The sequence below is a fragment of the Pelobates fuscus genome, chromosome 5 (genome assembly GCF_036172605.1).
Source record: "Pelobates fuscus isolate aPelFus1 chromosome 5, aPelFus1.pri, whole genome shotgun sequence".
Taxonomy (NCBI): domain Eukaryota; kingdom Metazoa; phylum Chordata; class Amphibia; order Anura; family Pelobatidae; genus Pelobates; species Pelobates fuscus.
In genome coordinates, this window is record NC_086321.1 from 333038609 (window position 1) to 333058702 (window position 20094).

Here is a 20094-nt window from a genome sequence, read left to right on the forward strand (position 1 = left end):
ACAGTTGAAAATTAACAAATAAAACAATAATGCACAGATGTATAAAATTCACTAAGTTGGTAAAGAAAGACAGTTTTAGTAATAAAGTCTGGTCGGTATTAATGTTATAATGGATAGTTCAACGGCATTAAAAGATTCCTAGGTAATTACACATCTGCTAAATATCTGAAAAGGATGTATATTCATTTGCATAAAATATATATAGAATTGTTGTAACATGAATATATTTATGTAAAAAAAAAGTTAATATTTAGTATAACAAAACATTTCTAAGTGAACAAAACCATTTTATTTATTTATATTTTTATATATTTTCTCAATTCAATTTGTTTTTGAAAGTTAAAGGAAAGTTTCAAACTCATAGGAAATCCTTTTTTTGAGGTACTCTTTGTATGTGTTTAGTAATTACTAATTAATTTAAAAAAAATCCTACATCCTTACATTCTGTGCATCATTGTTGGAGATATAATTACCTAATTGTCTAATTTTTCTTAATGTCATTTGAGGTGGTCTGTTTCACCGCGTTACATTTGTGATTATTGCCATTTACCTTTTAATTAGCGTCAAATTGAGCACAAATTGGTGGTTCGTTACACTGCTGATAATTTGTAAATTGCAAATATAAAAACCCTGTGAAAATAAAACAATTCCAAAAATGTCCCACGCGGTTCCGAAAAATAAAAGGCATTACAATTTGTTTTATTATTTGCTAAAGTGAAAATTCAAACTGAATTCAAATCAAATTTAAAATTGAAGACTAAAACCACCGAACTGTAGAAAGTCAGCTCTGCTTCCAGATTGGCTACTGTAGCCTTATTTTTAAAATTCACTCTGAATTCTCACTTTCGTGATAGTTTCTGCTCAATTTTCACATTTTAAATAATTCAATTTTCTTTATAACACAGATATGTATTATTAATGTAACTATCGCTTAGTTTTGGTCTCTAATGCAAAGTTATATATCAGTCAGTAGCTACAACAAGATTACTGATATTAAGTAACATTAGATGACACATCTCTAATACATATATATTGAGGAGGGAAAAGAGACTATACTTCTCTCTTTAGTAAAACAGACTTTATGACGTTATTAGTAGATTACATCTCTCAACTGCAATATGCCTTTGGGGCATGCTAGTCTGGGAGGGTAGGGGGAAAGGAAGGGGATTGGGTTTCAGAATTAAGTTCATCCTTGAGCTTTTTTAGTGATCTGATTATTACATTTAGATATATCATAGCTTTCTTAAAACAGAAGGTTGTAGAACTCAGGGGATTCTAGAATGTTTTCACAATGAAACAAACGTGGTCATTTTCACACCATGGCCCTCGGAGGAGACTATCAAACATTTCATGAGGTATGTGTTGTTTGTTGTTGGTAGGTTGGTTCAAGGTATTTTTATTCTAAAATCTCTTTATATAGCAAGTCACATTTTGTACGGCGAGATAACAATTTATTTAAATTGGTTAAAATTATTTTAAAAGTATGTTTTAAGGCAACAAACCACTCATCTCAATGAGAGGTTTTGCACTTGAGATTTGTCCTTAATGCTTCTCTGTGAATGAGAAAAATGTTGCACATTTAAAAATAAACGGCCACTTTCCAAGATTCTCAATACTATGTATATTTATCTGTATTTAGCAAATATGTGTTTTTTTTAGGTCTGAAAAATAAAGTCAAACGTAGAAATTCACACTATTGTATTTAGATCCATACTGGAGTTGGAAGGAACACTGTGAGCACCATAACAACTTTTTGAAATGTAGTTGTTATTATGCCAGGATGTACCTGATGCCTGCTTACTTTTAGGGGTTAAACGGTTCACTTTCAGTTTAACCACAAAGTCCAGTATCCAGTGCCTGATCGCTCTGCCCCCTGTCCTTCCACTGCTCAGAAACTTAAAAAAGGAAGCTTTTGCCCGGGTGCTGCTATATTGCTGAATATGTATGATTAAGGCTCTGCTGACCCGAAACGTCGCACTTTGCACTTTTTATGAGGTTATGTACCCATAAATAAACATACCTTCCTGATCCAGGTGTGTTTCCTATGTTATTTTGTTTTAATATGGCTGAGAATGTCAGCACATGGTTAAAGCCAATCAGTGGCTCTCCATTAAACAAAACAGCTTGAGAAAAATATATACATTCTCAAGGCAATTTATATATTTATTTATTTGATTTATTATTGCCATTTATATAGCGCCAACAGATTCCGTAGCGCTTTACAATATTATGAGAGGGGGATTTAACTATAAATAGGACAATTACAAATAAACTTACAGGAACAATAGGTTGAAGAGGACCCTGCTCAAACGAGCTTACATTCTATAGGAGGTGGGGTGTAAAACACATTAGGACAGGCATTTACAATCAAATAAGGTGGGCTGCCCTTTAGGAGAGGGCAAGAGACAGGTATGTGAGGTAAGGGTTAGTCTTGGAGGCCATAAGCTTTCCTAAAGAGATGGGTTTTAAGGCACTTCTTAAAAGATGCAAGACTAGGGGAGAGTCTGATGGCGGTAGGCAGGCTATTCCATAGGAAGGGAGCCGCCCGTGAGAAGTCCTGCAAGCGCGAGTTGGCCGTACGAGTGCGGACAACGGACAGGAGGTGGTCACGGGCAGAACGGAGAGACCGAGAAGGGACATACCTATGGAGGAGATATACCTAAGGAGATATAAGAGGGGCTAGAGTTGTTCAGTGCTTTATAGGTGTGAGTTAGTACCTTGAATTGACTCCTATAGCATACAGGAAGCCAATGTAAGGACTGGCAGAGGGGTGAGGTGTGAGAGAAACGACTAGAGAGGAAAATCAATCTAGCAGCAGCATTCATTACGGACTGTAAGGGTGCAGTACGGCTATTGGGAAGACCAATCAGGAGAGGGTTACAATAATCCACGCGGGAAATTACTAGAGCATGGACAAGCTCCTTGGTAGTATCTGGTGCAAGAAAGGGGCGGATGCGGGCTATGTTTTTAAGATGGAATCTACAGGATTTGGCAACATGCTGGATGTGAGGCTCAAAGGTGAGACCAGAGTCAAGTATGACGCCAAGACAGCGCGCTTGCAAGGATGGACTAATGTTGGTACCACAAACTTGGAGGGAGAGCGAAAGATGAGGATCAGTATTAGGAGGAGGAAAGACAAGGAGCTCAGTTTTTGAGAGATTGAGTTTCAGAAAGCGGGAGGACATCCAGTCAGAGATGGAAGAAAGGCAAGCAGTGACACGTTGCAGGACGGCAGGGGAGAGGTCCGGGGAGGAGAGATATAGCTGGGTGTCATCAGCGTACAGGTGGTAGTGAAATCCAAAAGAGGTAATAAGTTTGCCAAGAGAGGCAGTATAAAGAGAAAATAGAAGGGGACCAAGGACGGAGCCTTGGGGAACGCCAACTGAGACAGGGCAAGGGGAGGAGGTATCATTAGAAAAGGAGACACTGAATGAGCGTTGGGAGAGATAAGAGGAAAACCATGAGAGGACAGAGTCACAGAGACTAAGCAATTGAAGAGTTTGAAGAAGGAGAGCATGATCAACGGTGTCAAAGGCCGCTGAGAGGTCAAGAAGAATTAGTATGGAGTAGTGGCCTTTGGATTTAGCTGCGATTAGGTCGTTAGTAACTTTGATAAGGGCAGTCTCTGTAGAGTGGAGAGGGCGGAAGCCAGATTGAAGGGGGTCAAGGAGAGAGTTGGAATTGAGGAAATGAGACACACGGGTAAAGACAAGTCTTTCCAGAAGCTTTGAGGAAAAAGGGAGCAGGGATATGGGACGGTAGTTAGAGGGGGTGGATGGGTCGAGGGATGTTTTTTTTAGTATAGGTACTACAGTGGCATGTTTAAGGTCAGCAGGGACGATGCCAGAAGAGAGCGAGCAGTTGAAGATGTGTGTTAGAGAAGGCACAAGACAAGTGGAGAGAGATCTAATAAGGTGAGATGGGACAGGATCGAGCGGGCAAGTGGTGGGGCGAGAGGAGCAAAGAAGAGCAGCCACCTCTTGGTCAGTAGCTGGGGAGAATGTCTGAAGGGTAGGAAAGGCATGATCTATGTGTGATTGAGAAACAGAAAGGCAAGGAGGGGAGAATTCTTTCCTTAGCTGTTCAATCTTGTCAGTGAAGTAACATGCAAAGTTATCAGCAGTAAGGTTAGTTTTGGGGGTGGTACTGGGGAAGTACTGATTGGCTTAAAGCATCAGCTAACACTCTCAGCCGGGCACTGGATTGGATACTTGGGGGTTAAGTCGTTTTTAACGGCTTAACGACTAAAGCTAATCCTGAATTAGGGACCTCTTAGCACCATAACGACTTAATACCAATTACGTTTTTTTGATGCCCGGAGTGTTCATTGGATGCTTCCATATTGAATTCCTGTTAATAATTCTTGTAAGCTCTGCCCTTTTCTGTCATGGCCAGGAGGAACCATACTAAGTGGAGGATAACTTAGATACAATGTTTCTTCCTGCAAAGTCACAAAAACCTTGGTATTGTAGTGACCAGACACATGAAATAAAAGGAGAATATGGAGGCAACATAGTGACTTTTGTGTAGATAAGCCTGTTCAACAGGTCTGTCTGTGCTTGAAATCATTCCAGCCTTTTTGAGTCAATGTTCTCTGAGTGGTATAACCCAAGCTGTTATGGTCCAGATCTGCCTTCCTTGACCAAGCAGCCTGGTGATAACCCTATAGCTAGTGGTGATAACTTGATTCTGTTACATTGTACATTCAAATCCATGTGTGGATTTACTAAATGCTGTGATGCTAGAACATTAAATAGTAGCCCTGTATGTTGCTCATTTAATACAATGCTGTCCAGAGTAAAGTCACTCAGGCCTTGAGTTGTAGACGAAGGGCCTAAAATTATTAGCAAAATGTGGTGCATTCTAGGGCTTAGGGATGGGAAGCCCCAGGGTGCTTGTGGTCTGCACCTCAAACTGCAAACCAAGTGTATAGTTCTCTGGGTACCACATCAAGGCTCCAATTCGTTACTGAGCGCTGGCCAGATGGAGTAATGGACATGGTCCAAATCACAGTACACACACTACACACCACCTGCACGCACACACAAAATATACACAAGCTGCAGCACACACTCACACACATTACATACAACCTGCACACACACAGACACATTACACACAGCCTGCACTCACAAACACTACAAACAGTCACCACACACACTTTGAGGGGCAAACATAGGGATAGACTCTGAAGGGCAGATGGTGACACATTCAAGGTAATTCCCTAAACTCTGAATTTCCACAAATTAAGTCTGAATAGAAAAATTCCAGCAAAAGGTTGTGGAGTTTAGTGAATAACCCTTTCAATGTCCAGGTATCTAAGCAGGTATCCCAATCTGAAATTATGTTTCAAGTAGATTGCCATGACGTGCAAGACTACTGGTTTAGTCCCCTGGACAACTAGACTCAGGGCCGGTGCAAGGATTTTTGGGTACATAGGCGAAGATGAATTTTTCCGCCCCCCCCCCCTCTAAAATTAACATCTTCACCTATGTGCCTCCTAACCAGCTCCTCCCTCTTCCCCGTCCCTTAGTGTTCCTCTCCCCTCCCCCCTCTTTTCCCTGTCCCTTGGTTTTTCTCTCCCCTCCCCTCTCTGTCCCTTGGTGCACCCCCCACTCTCTTAGCGGTCACACTCCCCTTCCTGGTGTGCCTCCTACCTGTCTTGTAGCGTTGCGGAGCAGACCCTCTACAGGAGCTTCAGTTTTCTGTACCTGGCTGGACTGACAGGAAGTGCTCTCTCAGTGAGCACCTCCTCTCAGTCTGGCCGGGTACAGGAAACAGAAGCTCATGTACTGCGCTCCGCTCCGCCACACTAACAGCCACACACACTCAATGACAAACACACAGACGTCACTGACAGACACAGACTCACTGATCTGACACACACTCATTCATTCATTGACAGACACACACTCAATCACAAACATACTCTCACTGATTTGACAGACACTCACAAACACACACACACAGACACACACATTCATACAATCATTCACAGACACACACAGACACATACACACACTCACATACACAGACACACACACTCACAGACAAACACATACACAGACACACACTCACAGACAAACACATACACAGACACACACTCACAAACACATACACAGACACACACTCACTCACAGACAAACACATACAGACACACACTCACAGAAAAACATACACACACAAAGACAAACACATACACACACACTGACAGACACATACACACACACACACACACACTGACAGACACACACCCACACTCACAGACACACACACTCACACACACACTTACACATACACTTTCAGACACACACTCACAGACAAACACATACACAGACACACACACATTTAGACAAACTCACACATACACTTTCAGACACAGACACACACAATCACAGACACACACACAAACTCACACATACACTTTCAGACACACACACTTTCAGACACACACTCACAGACAAACACATACAGACACATTTAGACAAACACACACTCACACATACACTTTCAGACACAGACACACACACTCACAGACACACACACACTCACACATACACTTTCAGACACACACACTCAGACACACACACACTCAGACACACACACACTCACACATACACTTTCAGACACACACAATTAAATATTAATATCCACCCAGCCTCCCTACCTGGAGAGCTGGTGTGGATGTGCAGTGGGGCTTCCGTGCGGCTGGCGGCAGCGTTCTAACGAGAGGCTTCGAGGGAGCTCTAACCTGTCTGCTCTGCTCCCTCGCGGGCTGTCTACTGATATGACGTCATCTTCCGGCTCCCGCAGCATCAGCACACGGCGCGCGAGGGAGCAGAGCAGACAGATTAGAGCTCCCTCGCCGCCTCTCATTAGAACGCTGCCGCCCGCCGTGGGTCCAGAAGGTGACCTGGCAGGAGGGAGAGCTTCCCTCCTGCCGGTCACTGAAATCTGGCGCCCCCAGAGCCGGTGCGCCCTAAGGCGGCCGCCTGTGCCGCCTTATGGACGCGCCGGCCCTGACTAGACCTAACAATACAGTCTTCAATATGTCTAGTAAGTGTGTCTAAGTGCATATCTGTGTGTCTTACTGTCTCTTTTTTCCCCTTCCCTTGTTTTTTATTATTTTGTTTTTTATAAGAATGTTTAAAAATTCGTTAATTAAAATTATTTGAAAAAAAAGTGATAGTTTCTGATTCCATCGCCTCCTTTTTCAGCATTTACTTTGGTTAATAACACAGCAGAGGTATGTAAAAAAAAGTACTTACATTTCTCCACCAGTGCCATACATACGCATTCAAGCGACGTGTACAGCGCTGCAATAGTTCACTAATTTACATACTTTAATGGGCTTTGCCTGGCAAATCAAGTATTTAAAAATATATTAACAATTACTTTTAGTTAGCTATTAAGTTGTGCTAAAATTGAAGATTTGACGCACTGTTTTAAAGGACCACTATAGGAACCCACACCACTTCAGCTCAATGAAGTGGTCTGGGTGCCAGGTCCCTCTAGTTTTAACCCTGCAGCTGAAAACATAGCAGTTTCAGAGAAACCGCTATGTTTCACTGAGGGTTAATCCAGCCTCTATTGGCTGTCTGACAGCCGCTAGAGGTGCTTCCGCGATTCTCACTGTGAAAATCACAGTGAGAAGACGCTGGACGTCCATAGGAAAGCATTGAGTAGTGCTTTCCTATGTGCGGTTTGAATGCGTGCGGCTCTTGCTGCGCATGGGCATCTGGGTCTGACGTCGGCATGGGGTGGAAAGTTCCCCAGCACAGAGGGAGCACGGTGCAGGAGAAAGGTAAGTGGCTGAAGGGGTTTTAACCCCTTCAGCCCAGCGGGAGCGGGCCACTGAGGGTGGACCTTATGACCCTATAGTGCCAGGAAAACAAGCTTGTTTTCCTGGCACTATTGTGGTCCTTTAATCTCTAAAACTGAGTATTTATTTTTAATAAACACATTATAATCAAGAGAAATGTCTCTGAATAATGGTATGTCGATTATTTTCTTGCTGTGTCTAGACAGTTACCCTAAGCATTTTTTCTAACGAAGATGTTCAATTTTTTTTTTTTTTTAAATTCTTTATTTGTCGTGCAATAGAGTTAACAGACAAGCCTGTGGTGTCACAATAACAGCTCAGGCGATTCATAGCTTATAGTGACATAAAAGAGGTATGTTGCACATTTTTTTTTTGGAAACAGGTTAAAAGCATTTGGTCAACAGAGATACAACAAGCTTCGTGGTAGTTACGTTCAGAGCATGGTGTTATTATATGATTTTATCAAGCTTGACTATATATTGAGGTCGATCGAGTATTATTAAGCTCGTCGTCGCTTAACAGTGCTAATTTAGTAATAGCTCATTGCCTAATAGGGTATGCTAACAACACTCTAACATATTATAGAAAATGCTATTAAATTAACAGTGCTTGATTTTAGAGTAAATTAACAGTTGGCGCCTTCTGCATTGGCATCCAGGTAGTTAATGTTGTTAGGGTTTGGGAGATAAGCCTACGGTCAGTGCTTCAACTTAGAGTGACACCTGGGGTTCACTGTAGCGTTAATCTTGCCAGTGTGGTATGATGCAGGAGAAAATCTTTACCGGATAATGACCGGTATATTAGCAGCTTGGGTGCGTTATTTGCCAGATGTCACTATACATTTATACATTGCCTAGTTACTAAGCGTATGTGTAAAAAGAAGCATGAGATTGCATAGATGTCTAACTCTGAGCTTTGGAACATTAGAGACAGGTGAATTCTAGTCATGAATTAACATGGTATCGGTGGAGACCGTCGGCTTCACAACTGTACAATACTACAGTATGTGAGGCCGATATGTGTAAGGCCCAAACAGACTAAACAGAGTCGTCGGAGTTGTGTATAGTTGAGGGTTATTAAAGGTGACAGTAAGGTAATCCAATATGAAGGCGTAACAAATTAAAACATGAGATTAAGGCATAACAATTTCAATTTCAACTGCTGCACATAGCTATACTCTTTGGACCGTCTTGGTAACGTAAGTCCTGTTTGGGCTCTGATCAGTCAAGTCCCATGCGGTGCAGAGCTTCTGGGGACGAAGGGCTCTATGTTGTCCATGTCCCAGGGTCCGTCAGGTTTGTCAGGGGCATCGGTGGGTGCCCGTGTGGTAGGTAGTGGCAGTCCGAGCGCTTCCAGAAATGTGGTCGTGTCATCCGGTGTGCGGAGCGTGTGTGTAGCTCCGTTGTGTTTCGCCATGAGAGAGCCCGCCGGGCCCCAGCGATACTGTATCCCTGAGGACCGCAGGTGAGTAGTGACTGTTCCCAGCGATCTGCGCCACTGAAGTGTTGCCTTAGAGAGGTCTTGAAAAAAGGTTAGCTGAGAGTCCTCAAACTGTAGGGGCGTCTTTCCGCGGACGGCAGCCATGATGTGGGCCTTGTCGGTGGCAGATAAGCAGCGGACTATGACATCCCGCGCTGTGGTGGCAGTTCCCGCGCCTGGGATGCGGAATATCCCTTCTAAAGTGAGTCTTTTGGACGCCGCGGGTGGCATGATAGTGGCTAACAGCCTCCGGGTGTAATGCGGTAGTTCCGCCGCTGTTATTTCGGCTGGGATGCCCCTAATCTTGACATTATTGCGGCGTTGTTGGTCTTCCAGGTTAGCCACCCGCTGTAAGAGGTTGCCCTGCTGGGTGTGTAGCTGCTGTATTGAACCATTGAAGTCGGACACTGCAATTTGAGTGTCCTGGATATCATCCTCAGCGGCCTTAATGCGGTCTGTGTTGGCCCGTATTTCCGTCTGTAGGAGTGCTCGGTCCGCCGCCATCATTTGATGCAGATCAGCCAAGAGTAGTTTAAGATCCCCTTTGGTCGTCGGGGCTGAGCTATCGGCGATGTGAAGGCTTGCCGGTTGGTGTGGAGGTGGCGTTTCCCTTGGAGCACTCTGTGGTAGTTCGGGCTGTGGGTTCTCCGCTTGCGGAGTTTTAGGCGCCACCGGCCGTTGGAGCATGGCCCCGATGTCCCTGTCGGGTTTTTGTGATCTGCGTCCCATGTGGAGGTTTTGTGGTTGTGGGTTTGACAGTTGAGACTCTGGGTCTCCTGCGTCTTGTGCCTCCAGAAAGCTGTCGAGGAACTTTTCTAGGCCTCGGGCTTGTGAAGCGTGGTAGGCCCCAGCTTTACGTTTGGACTTTGTTTGCCTCGGGGTGAACGTGAAAGGCATCAGTGGATGCAGCTCGTCGCCCAGCTTGCAGTGCCGTGATTTATTTTGGCCTTTAACGGGTTTTTCTTGCAGTTTTCGGGTGTAATTTACACGGTAAACGAGGAGCGTTCAGAAGTTGCGACTGCTCAGCTCAAGCGTTGGCTCCGCCCCCCCCGAAGATGTTCAATTTAATGACAAGGAAACAGCAGTGTGCAATTACTTCTGCAGATACGTTTACAGAATTTAATTTCATTATTATAAAGAAGTAACTTTCAATGTAGCTCTAACATAAGACATATTTCAAGGGCTATTTATCAAAAGTTCTGATATCCAATCCATACAGTTTGTATATTTACTATGTAGGTTAAAGAAGGAATGGTTTCCATCTGCAAAATTTGAGCATCATATGCATCAAAGCAAAACATCTCACTGGAAACAATAAGGTTATAACATTAATAACAACTATGCAAAAGTTAAAATATAAATGATAAGTACCAATTCCAATCTACAAAGTTATTCACTAAAGTGAGATTTGTAGTAAATTCAAGTAAATTTAAAATTTAAGGCCAAAGTAGCAAGCTGAAAACAGAATTTACTTTTTTGATTTAGAATTTGGCTATTTTGGCACAAATATTGAAATTGACTTTGAATTCACGGAAATTCTTGCTGGTATTAAATATTATTATTTTTTTTAATGAAAACTTAATAAAGATTAAATATGGAAAAAAATAAAAAAAAACACTTTGTTTTAAATATTGCTGCCAATTGAAGAGTGGAAAGAAAAAAAGTGAAAAGAAGAAATAGATACAAAAGTTCAATGGCACAAATATGTAGTCCATGATCCTCTTCACTATATTATGGCTACATGCACCTGACTATTATGTTTTATGCATATAGTAGAATGCTCTAAAAATTATAATAACTGAATACAAAAAGAAAAATCATAAATAAATTAAAAAACAAATGCAAACAAAAAATAAAGTGCATCAAAAACATGGACTACATAACTGTTCAACTTTTTTCTTTCTACGCCATGGTACAAAGGTTTGGAAATTCTAAAATTTTGTCTCTGAGTTTCCTTAATATAATATAATTTGTGAACGAAGAACTATTTTCTTTTTTTTTTTTTTTCATGAGTACCATTAAATCTTTGTTAATCAGTTTTCTTTCAAATTCTTTATACTTGCTTTTGGTTTTCATTTTTTTCGGTTCATCTCTAACAAATAGAATTCATTTGTTAAAGGTTGAATTTAGAAGTTCTTCTTAGGAAGAATTCTCCAACTAAGCTATAATAGCTTGACAATTTAAGAATTTTGAGAATAAACGATATAGACTCGGTAAGCCCTGCTTCTGCGATTCGAACCCTTAATCAAACCCTGTTAAAAAAAAAGAGTAGAGTAGAATATGATGGAAGCGGGCTGTTAAAAGGAAAATACATCTATATTTTTTTCTGCCTTTGTTCTATAGTTCATTTTAAGTTATTATTTTACGATGCAGTTCTCTTCAAATTAGTTCTTTGCCTGTACATTTCAATAATAATGAATTTTGTGATAAATAGTTGTTTTAGGGGCTATTTTATCCTTCTATAAGCATAAAGTTGTAATGACTTGTGAACTACGTTTTGAAATTTAAACAAAAATTTCAAGATTTAGATCAGATATATCTAGTGCTTAATTAGTGATTTTATTTTGTATGCTGGTTCTAAATTCACTACAATAAACTGTTTCGTGAATATATTTAATCTGGTACATGTTATTGCTTTACTAGAGTTCAATAATTTTAGATAATTGTTTTGTAATGTAAAATAAATATTAATGTCTTTAGATAATCTGCTATATTGGGTAAATTTGAAAGGAAAGACTAAATTGCTCTTAGCCCCTTTAGGGAAAAAAGTAGACATATAAAATACAATATTTTAATTGTTTTGAATATGAGATTATTATTTTGATTTATTTAAAATATCTAGTACAACTAATTATATTTTTAACATGAAAATGGATGTCATAAATATGTTTTTTAATGTAAAATTTCACAACTAATTTTTTTTTACACATACACATTAAAAATTATATTATTCTATCCTATGAATAAACAAATAAATGTAAATAAATGTAAATGCTTGACAACACGTTTTGTTTATCAAACAGTGAATTGTGCTGAGTTCAAACCGAAATTGCATAAAAAAAATTACCAAGCTGAAAAAATAGATAAAATGTAGAAATATTCCAACCCAGCAATTTAGATCTAACATTTGCAATTGAGTTTCAAATCACTAATATTCACAGCTTAGTAAATAAACCCAAAATTGTTGTAAACTAAAATTCATGTTATTGAGCTGATTAGTTAAATTTCATGTTCAATATTTAGCTAATGCAATACACATACATTAAATACATGCATATAATATTGTTTTTGTTTGAAAAAAAATACATATTTATGTTGACATTTTAATAATTAATATCTTTAATACATCCATCGAGTTGTATGTGTACTTGCATAGTACGTTAAAACACATCCAAATGTTAGATGCTGCATTACCTGTTTTTCTTCTGTTTCGAGTGTCGCGTTTGTCCCTGCTCGTCGTGCCCGTTTATGTACCCAACACTGGACATGTTTCAGTCTTATATAGAGCACTATCGGGCATTCAGCCACGTATGAGATTCCTTAATAAGGAGTTACAGCCCCACAGAGAATAAATATTCAAAAATTTCTCTTATTTTTCCATGTTATAGTTCTAAAATAGATGCATGTTATTTACCGAATAGTCCACTGTTTGTGTCTTTTATTACACTGCAATCTGTGCCTTATTTTATTGTCTCAAAATAGAATTCTGACAAGGTAATCTGGTGCAGAACAGTTTCAGGCACACAGACAATTTCACCAGCAGTGACGCAAGCATAAAATATTATACACACAATTGCAGGTTTCCCATTAAAAGTAAAAATATACCTAAAAATACCTATATATTGCAAAGTTTTAACTGAAGACTCGCAACTGCTATTCATTAAAATTCATTGATTCGGACATACTGATGCTGTTTTAAGTCTTCACAAATATGCATCGTTTTATTGATAGATTAACTTTTAGTTAAGTAATCCAGAACTTGCGTTTGGTCTTCTAAAATTATACAGTTTTTTTTCTTTAAACTTTATATTAAATGAAATAAAGGGAAATCATATTATTTAGACAAAATAGCAGAAAAAAAGGACATCTGGAACTTGCCAGATTCGTTTTTTTTTTTTTTTTTACAGTTTCCCCTTTTTGGTTTCAATTTTGCTACTTGGTTATTTACTGACCATAGCTTGCTCTTTTTTTTTTTTCTTAGTAACCCCACGTTCATAGCTTCATATTAAATGTGCACTTCTTCTAATGACATATAATGAAAATGTGTGTTTTGCTATAAAAGCTGCCAAAGAATAGAAGCCTGAAGAACAGGGTAGGGATACCAAGTCTATTCTGTAATGTTCAACCCAACACGCAGAGTGTAAACCCACCAGGAGAAAATAGAGACAGTAAGATGATCCCTAAACTGGTCCTTAGAATGGCCGGAATAAAGAATAAACTATAGGAACGTCAAGAGAACCAAGGTCAACAGAAGCCAGAAATACACAATTACAAGAAGCAAAGCTGAGTCAAGGAAGCCAGAAAACAGACTAGTCGAGAGTAAGCCGGGTCAAAACCAAAGAATAATCACAAAGGACACAGGAATGCGCTCAAGGGACACTAGTGACTCAAGTGACACTAGGAACCACAACAGGGCACTGTGCTTTGGGCAGACTGGACTTTTATATGGTTGGGAACGTGGTTAGCATAGCCATGCCCCCAAAAGGTACGTGTGTTCCGAGCTCTTTTGCATAGAGCTCTTCCGACGTCATGATACCGGCATGCGTGCGCCACGTCAAAAAAAGGGGCGGGCGCACAGCAGTCTGCGTCCCTGAGGCTGAGTGGAGCTTCATTCTGAGTGGGAGCAGTGGTCTGCCTGATCCCGGCATCAGCGGACCGATAAGGTAAGGGAAAGAGGGCTGACATATTGCAATTAACGCAAAACCAAAAATGAATGTTACAGGCATTCTTCATTTCTTTACTGACAATTACTCTGAAGAACAGGGTAGTGATACCAAGTCTATTCCAATTAACGCAACACAAAATATTTATTGGCATTCTTCATTTGTTTATTGAATATTACCCTGAAGAACAAGGTAGGGATACTAAGTCTATTCCAATTAAAGCAAAACAAAATATTGGTGTTACAGGCATTCTTCATTTCTTTACTGGAAATTACGATTTGTACATAAATATTTATTATTAATAGTATTTACACAGCACCAACATTTGACGCTTAACAATTCTACAACAGGGTTACACAAAAGGAAAGACTAGGGAAACATCATGGCAGTTGCAGCTCTAGACTAGAACATTTATGGATCTACCATTTGGCCAGTCGTGTTCTAAGAGAAAAGGAATACAAGAGGGAGCACAACGTGTCAGAGAGGAGGAGCGGTAGATAGAGAGGGAAAGAAGGAGAGAGAGTTATATGGACTACGGGAACAGGTGTAGTGAGTATGGACAGCGGTGGGGAATTTATTTTCCAAACATAACTTCTTAAAGAACTAGAGCAGAGGGGCGGGGCCGGACCGCCATGCTAACCGGTCGCATGCAGGAGAGGCTCCGGAGAAACCGGGCCTCTTAAGCTATTTAACGCGGACTTTCGCCCTATAAACGAGCCAACAAGAAACCCACGGCTGTGTGAAAGGCAGCAGACCCCGAGATCGGGAGTTCTGGCACCCAAGAGGAAGCACGGAGCTTCGAGGGCTGCGGCCTGCACGGGAGGGGAGCCAGGTGGACGGCCGCCGCCGGGTCCCCCTTCTCTACTACCACATGCCGACTGCCTGAGTCGCTTGCCGGCCCCGTTCCCCCCCCTATGGACCGGGGGGGTCATCCCGGTCCCCACTGGGGAGAGCTTGAGCCATGGCGCACGAAACCCGCAGGACTCACCTCACAAGATGGCGGCGGATCACGGCCTGTGCCACCTAACCCTAAATCAGGGAGTCCACACGAGTTGCAGCTACAACACCTGCCATGCCGGAGGGCCTCGAGTAAAATATAACCGCCAATCGGACGCTGTCTGGGAGGGAGAAACACCTACTGCCCGCAGGAAGAAAAATCCCCCGTACCTGTCGCCCCCCAGCTGAGCCTAACATCCAACTCATTTAACCAGCTACCCGCCAGGCTACTGGCCCCTCCGGGCTGAAAACACCTCGAGGCATCGCTGCCCTGCATCTACCAAGCAACTTACCATAGGATTACCTAACATAATTACATACCGCGACTCTCACACCTCAGGCATGGGAGGGACTTGGTCCGCATGTACACCGGAGTCAGAGAACTGGCGATACCCACCCTTGTACAGACCCGGAGCTGGAGGAGAGCCCTGTACCGGTTCACTGTGGCTGATAATCACTGGGACTTCCCTACACATGTCTCACCTCTGCCGATGCTGGGGATCAGATGACTGGGCACCCAAAACTACAACCGGAGCTCCTTGTTACTCACGGGATGCACCGAGCGATGGGACATGCTCCTGAGACTCCTGTATCAATGTAGAGGAAGTGTATAATATGCTGGGATTGTTTAGCTACTGATGTTTAGCTACTGATATGCCAAGCATAGCTACACAAGATATTCTACCTTGCAGGTTGTGCAGTTCCTTGCCTCTTGGTTTAAACCCCGGTGGTATAAATTGCGTGCACTGCTACCCGAAAGCGGCAGGTTACAACTCCAATTATTACTGTGAGCTACATCCTAGGTTCCATGCTGCCTTTACCTATCTCTGTCCACTCAGTGCACGGTTATCACCACTCACAGTATGCATAGCAGACATACCACAAAGCACACACCTCAACTACTACTACTACTACCAAGCCTGAGTCTTACTATATAACATGCGTTGATTTACCTCGTAATTGCTAAACCTCACTAAATGGAATAGCTGGTCGTTACTAGTTAGAATAGCATGTTTACTATGCATAAAATATCTATATACACGACCTTACCTAACTGTTTCTTGCTTCAAGTATTGAACCCACTTTTAAGCTCCGCGTAACAGAAGTGACCTTTTACATTAATATAAAAATTGTGCACATATTACTATGTTCCCCACTGTTGTGAATGTCATTGAAAAGCATGTGGAATGCCTTTGGGGTACCACATACGCGTTGTTATATCTTTATGCACTACAAAAATAAAGAATAAAAAAAAAAAAAGAACTAGAGCAAGGGTAGGCAACCTTTGTTGTAGCCAACAATATCTGAAGTGCCGAATGATGGTAACCCCTGAACTAAGGGAAATCTATTAAAATATCACAGGGCATTCCATTGGATTGGTGTGGTCCTTGATACATTATGTAGATGAGAATAAGCAATGTAAGAACGGAGTCGTCAAGCGAAAGTCAGACTGAAGGGAACAAAAAGGAGTGTATTTGTCAATAAAGAGAGAATGTAGTAAATTACAATAGACAGGGAGGGAAATGATAAGCAAATTAACAAATACCTTAATTTCAGTTGCATGATTTGAAGACAAACTGGATGTAGCGAGAAAAGTTTAGGTCTGAACTGAAAGTAACTTTAAGAAAGGGTGTGGGGTCAATGGATGCCCCCAGGGAGATAGATCGAAGTGGAATATTTAAAGGGGGGAACATGAAAAGCTCACTTTTAGAAAGATTGAGATTTAGAAAATGTGAAAATATCCAGTTAGATATAGAAGAAAGGCAATTATGTTCCATAAGGGTTGGAGAAGAGAATGTTGTCAGAATTTAGATGGGACTAAAATCCAAAGGAGCTAATAAAGTTACCAATAGAGGCAGTTTAAATGGAAAACTATGCCTTGGTGGACTTCATCTGTGATGGGTGTATAGAGTATACAGTTACACAACATTTGGAACATTTATTTATGTTCTATGTAAAGAATATAGACAAGATATGTAGACAAAAGTATTTATGAACACAGGTATTTTTAAAACATCAGTTGACTTATACTGAGCATATTATCATGAATGAGAGTAAAATTAGACCTGTAAGGTTCAAAGCACACCAGAAAATCTAAAATGATCCTCAGCAAAAGAATATGACTAACACATAGTCTACCCATTTAATGCGAGGCTGATAATCTGTAATTTAACCCTGAAATAGATGTACTGGTATATTGGTTAAATGAACATTCCTTGCTGAAGAATGTATGGTAATAGCTTGACACTCCAAGCAAAAACACCCTGACGTAAGTAGTCAAACCATTTGCTAGTGCTTTGATGGGGTTCACCAAGTGACAGTCAATTCCACCACTAAGATCCAGAAGCTTGTGCATAGAGTTGCCATTAGCTCTCCTAAACTAATCTCTGCCATGCATTTATAGCATATTTTCTAAGAGCATCAGCTGATCACTCTCAGCCAATGAGCTAAACTCTGAACCGTTAGGTTAGGTAAGCAGTTCCCAAACTGAGTGCCGCAGAATGTTTCCCTGGTGCTATGATTATAGCACACGGGGGAAACATTACAGCTGAACAGGGGCCTGTTCGGGGTCCTCTAAGACCGCGACCGGGCACCTGTGATGTCCCAGCATCATACAGGGAGATAGCGTGGGAGGGAGAGGAGGCAGCCACAGCATGAGGGGATCTAACACAAATATTACATACAAACACACCCCTGCATTCAAACTCCAAAAGGATATGCAAACACATCCCTTCACTCAAACACAAATACTTCACACAAATGTACACCAGCATTTAAAAGTGAACATAACATTCAAACACACCCCTGCAATCAAATGCAAACATTACATACAAACACATCTCTTTATTAAAACACTAAAACTATATACAAGCACCTCTTCAAACACCAACACTGTACATTACACTATAGCGCTAGTAAATGCAGCAACGCTTTACAGATATACAACCTAGAAATTTTGACTTGGGGTGTCTTGGAAAAATATTTAAATTTTAAGGGCGCCTTGAACCTAAAAAGTTTGGGAACCACTCGGTTAGGTCAATACAGAGAGTCAATACAGATGTGACTGGAGCCCAGAGGACCCCAGGTAAGATGTTAAACCATAAGCGTGTGGTTTGATTACTTACCCTGGGGGACGAGGGGGAGCATTCATGGCACCACAACCACTGCAACCTACCTGGACTGTTTCTTTACAAATAAAATACAGTAATTCAGAAAAAAAAAACCACCAAGGGAATTTAGCATTAAAAATAAATACTAAACTTTTAACAGATTTTTTGTGCTTGTTACTAGTGATGTCGCGAACATAAAATTTCCGCAAATGTTCGAGAACGGGCGAACCGCCATAGACTTCAATAGGCAGGCAAATTTTAAAACCCACAGGGACTCTTTCTGGCCACAATAGTGATGGATAAGTTGTTTCAAGGGGACTAACACCTGGACTGTGGCATGCCGGAGGGGGATCCATGGCAAAACTCCCATGGAAAATTACATAGTTGATGCAGAGTCTGGTTTTAATCCATAAAGGGCATAAATCACCTAACATTCCTAAATTGTTTGGAATAACCTGCTTTAAAACATCAGGTATGATGTTGTATCGATCAGGTAGTGTAAGGGTTACGCCCGCTTCACAGTGACAGACCAAACTCCCCGTTTAACGCACTGAAAACAGTCCATTTGCACAACCGCAAACTCCCCATTTGCACAAGGTTGGATACCAAGCTAGCCATGTCCCGTTCCTTGTCCTCACTGATGTCATTGAAGGTCTCTTCCTCCACCCAGCCACGTACAACACCAAGGGTCCCCGAAAGGTGACAACAAGCCCCCTGTATTTTGTTTTTTAAATGTACACTACTGTTACACCAGATATGAGTTGCACTGGTGTGACACTGTGCCCTGGCAGGCCCTGAAACGCACACGTGTGAAGGAAACTGACTGCTATTATATTACAGTCAAAAAAGTTTTTTTTTTTAAATGCAAGCTATTGTGACACCAGATATGAGTGGTGGCACTGGGCAAGTGGGCACAGTATACGCTGTGAGCCTGACACACACGCTGGCAGGCAGGCAGCTGCAATTAGATTACACACACAAAAAAAAAAAGCAGACTGATGTTCTAGCCCTAAAAAGGGCTTTTTGGGGTGCTGTCCTTACAGCAGAGATCAGATGAGTCCTTCAGTAGCTATCGATTTCCCTATTAAATCAGCAGCAGCTACACTGTCCCTCCTCTCACTAAGAATGCAGCTTCCGGGGGGCGGGGCCTAGCTGTCATGGAGGAAAGACGCACTTCGTGTGAGCTCCCTCAATATCTCACTTTAAGCAGCTATCAACAAGCGAATTTCACCCCAGAAGGGGATGACCCAGCAATGTTGCTCCTATCTATCCGACCCGATATGCTTAATAGCGGTCAAGAGTCTTACTTACCTCCGCGTGGCAAGTGTGGCCTGGTGCTCACCGGGCGGGAGAGGCGGCCGATCTCCCGATCCTGGGATGCCCAGGAGCAGCTACTTCCCGGCAGGAGCTCCGTTACCCCCCCTTGGACCGGTGGGGGTTATCCAGGTCCACCCCTGAGAGGCTGTCTGGAGCTAATGGACGCACAAAGCACAGCCGCCCAGGCTGACATACTCATCTGTGACTCTCCCAATATGGCGGCAGCCGCGTGTCCTCCTGGTACCAGCAAAGCATGGCAGGATATTGAGTCTAAGCTGGACAGACTCTTTAATCAATTTTGGAAGCAAATAACAAGCAGGAAGCCACAACAAGCTCCACCACAGCCCCAACAAGCTCCACCACAGCTAAGCGAAGCAGTCCCCATTAAAATCCACCAACGCAAAAGGCGTCGAAGACGGGACCGGAGGCACAAACAGAAATGCAGAGCCTGCCCCACGTCAAGCACTCGCCTCCACAATCCCGCACC

General features: G+C 41.8%; 1 protein-coding gene across 2 annotated transcripts in view; it reads right to left on the minus strand.

The window, feature by feature from the left end:
- Window positions 1-20094, minus strand: part of ASIP (agouti signaling protein) — a 178720-nt gene that overhangs the window by 10285 nt on the left and 148341 nt on the right. The window contains exon 1 of one of the 2 annotated variants that reach the window (XM_063453259.1): window positions 12716-12752. The exons of the other annotated variant lie outside the window; for it this stretch is intronic. The gene's annotated coding sequence lies outside the window, so the exon portion shown is untranslated. Of the gene's footprint in view, window positions 1-12715; window positions 12753-20094 lie in introns of those variants that run through there. 2 annotated transcript variants of the gene reach the window in all.